Source organism: Octopus bimaculoides, chromosome 3 (assembly GCF_001194135.2).
Source record: "Octopus bimaculoides isolate UCB-OBI-ISO-001 chromosome 3, ASM119413v2, whole genome shotgun sequence".
NCBI classification, from domain to species: domain Eukaryota; kingdom Metazoa; phylum Mollusca; class Cephalopoda; order Octopoda; family Octopodidae; genus Octopus; species Octopus bimaculoides.
This window is the reverse complement of record NC_068983.1, coordinates 30,942,478-30,945,911: the sequence shown is the minus strand read 5'-3', so window position 1 is coordinate 30,945,911 and position 3,434 is coordinate 30,942,478.

The window sequence follows — 3,434 nt, the reverse complement described above, 5'->3', positions numbered from 1 at the left end:
CTCTTTCTCTCTCTCTCTCTCTCTGAAAGTATCTGTCATTACAGTATCGAAATGGTGTACATATACATGTATATGTATACATATACATCTCTCTCTCTCTCTCTCTCTCTTTCTGTCTCTCTCTTTCTCTCTTTCTCTCTTTCTCTCTCTGTGAAAGTATCTGTCACTACAGTATCGAAATGTGATTGTTTCAGTTAGTGGAATAGTTTCATTTTTCAAGTGAAAGTATTTGACATGAGTGTTTTTGTTTCACTTTTGACACGTAATATACTTAAATAGTGGAGGAGATATTATGTTGCCGTGTGCTACGCATTACGATTATTAAGGTCAGTGCGAGATTATTTATGGGCTATGGAATCTTGTTATGGCATTGAATTACAGAAAAGGCCCAACCTTATCAATTCACAAATGATGTAAACTAGAACACGATACAAATATGTAAAAGGACGCAAAAGATGGTAAACAGGTATAAATATTTACAGAGTTAATTGCAATCATAAACACAAATAATTTCAATGAGATTGCTATGATGTATTTGTTCGTCGCACCCATATACTTATACACGCTCTACGTCATCTATTTATGTTTATATGTATTCATGTATATGTGGCAGGCGCAATGGTCCAGTGGTTAGGGCAGCGAAACTCGCGGTCATAGGATCGCGGTTTCGATTCTCAGTTATTGAGCGAAAACACCTGAAAGCTCCACGAGGCTCCAGCAGCGGATGGTGGCGAACCCTGCTGTACTTTTTCACCACCAATTTGCTGTTTTATTATCTTTTTCTTTTCTTGGTTATATTGTTATAAGCTGTCCAAGGCAAGTACCACAGTTTATTATTTGAACAAAACTCGTTTCTCTTGTTTTCTCGACTTTAACTCAAAAGCTTTGTCGATCACTTTGTTGAACATTTTTCTTTTTTTCTTTTTATTTTCATTCTTAGTCCCACGGTCTTGCTTTTTGTATTCAGCTGTTGTAGCATAGTTTGAAGTTCGACTAAATCCCCTGACACAAGAACTATATGTCGAATACGAATCGAAGTCGCGGGAGAAATTTGAAAACGATTCAAATTCTCATTTTCTTTCCATCCTTGGGAAAAACTCGTAATCAGGTTGTGAAATAGGACACCTTATATTTTGCCCTTCTGGAGTGGAAACTATTTCCAAGCTTTGCATAATTCGATGAAAGAAGCAGCACGGTGTGTTTTAAAACAGCGGTTTATTCTTGTTCTACGCCTTGGTGTGTTATGACTATCACCACTGCTGGAAATTTCTATAGAGTCAATGATACTTTGGTAATCTTCAAGTTTAGGGAGGTAAAAAAGGTAAATAAAAATACATGGGAAATAACTTAACGTTTTACTAGTATTATCCGTACTACTCTGAAATGTTCATTGAAAATAAATATATTTTAATGAAATTTTCTACAGTGCAATATATTCAAACATCTGGAGCATAACTGTAGAAAATTTCATTAATAAATATCTATTGAATAAATATCTAATAAATATCTGTTGAATTTCATTATCATTTCCATCGACAAAGTTCTCTCCATGTTGTTTCTTTTCTGCCTGTTGTTTGACTCCGTTCCGTCGGGTACTTCTGCAAACCATTTCGTTTCCGTTTTGGAAAAGGAAAAAAACATTTTAAACTTTTATAAGAAAAACATCCGTCGCATGCTGTTTTAGAAAAAAAAACAAAAAAAAAAAACGTGTGTGATTTATTTATAAACAGCTAAAAAAAAAAAGCACATTTCAGAGTAGTACGGATAATACTAGTAAGACGTTAAGTTATTTCCCTTGTATTTTTATTTACTTTTTTACCTCCCTAAACTTGAAGATTACATGATACTTTACTGGTTCACACAGACTATGAAGAGTAGGATGTTATATACCACCGATCTGATGTTTGTATTGGTTTGTTCCAAGTATACACGCCGTCAATGGTAGGAAAATCCCTTTGCAATTCCGCTTGTTCACGTGGGCAGAGGTGTTGCAATGCAAGTGTGAGTCGTTTCAGGATGCAGATGTGAAAAGGACGCAATATATTTTCTTTTGGCCTATTATGCCCGTTAAAAGCGGTGGGGGCACCAAAGGTGTTTGATCCGTAGGCGAAAAGAACTACACGGGGTGTTGTTTTTGCCCCAACTATTTGGAACTTCTGTTTATCATGATCTTTTTAAACATGTTGTGTATGGTAGTTTAAAATGGATTATAGGTCAACACTTTATTAGGTCATGTTTCTCTCTCTCTCTCTCCCTCCCTCTCTCTCTCTCTCCCCTCTCTCTCTCCCTCCCCCTCTCTCTCTCTTTCTCTCTCTCCTTTATTATTAGATTTGTTATGTTTGAAGCAATCTGCGAAGAGTTTGGCAAATCGGATAAGAAGAGAACAGGGTCCTACCGATCCTATCCATTCTGAAGAAAGCATAAAAACACAACGAACAGATAATGGTGGTTGTATATGAAGCACCTGATCCCCAGCCACAAGGAAGATGATATTAATTAATTGATTAATTAATTTATCAATTTAACTAATTAATTCAGTCATTTATTCACTGTGTTGCAAGTATTCGAACATGATCTTTGGGCTGATCAGAACTTGAACTCGCTATCCTAATGGCGTTGCTTTTTACAGTAACAACAACAACAACAACAACAACAACAACAACAACAGCAACAACAACAACAACAACTGAGCCCTGGTTTCTTCTTTTCTGCCCCATCCCATTAGTCATAGAGAGTCCTAACACAGGATATAGGTGCAGCCCTTTCTACTTTGACTAATTCTTAACAAAACTTTACTTTAAATTTTCAGTTAGTCATATTGTTATTGTTTTTTTCTTAGCTACAGGCCAACTTTAATTGAGCAGATCTATTATTGAAAGACATTCCAAAAATGACCATTCCATATTTTGTGGAGTTTCTAGAACTAAAAATGATTTGACGATGAATTTGGATGTTGTTTCTAGTGGGTTGAGCGACGACGTAGAATAGGATTCAGAATCCCTCACCAGTTTTAGCAACCATTATTACAATGTACACACACATAACACTTCCACCAACACACAACACACAACAACACAAATAGACATACGTACACATACAGTCATACACATACATATGAACCATCAGACACACATACGGTTGCTTACACACACACACACACCACAAGGGTATTTAAAACAACACACTCACTCAGACAGAGAGAGACACACACACACTCACGTGCACACACACTCCCACACTCACAAAAAACACACAAACACACATACACACGCACTCACAAACGCACTCACGCACACACACGAACAAACACATATACACATACACACACATGCGCACACACAACACCCTAACAAATATTAATCACACACATACATACTCACACAAACGTGCACACACATACACACACCATCCTACCATAGATAAAACACACAATA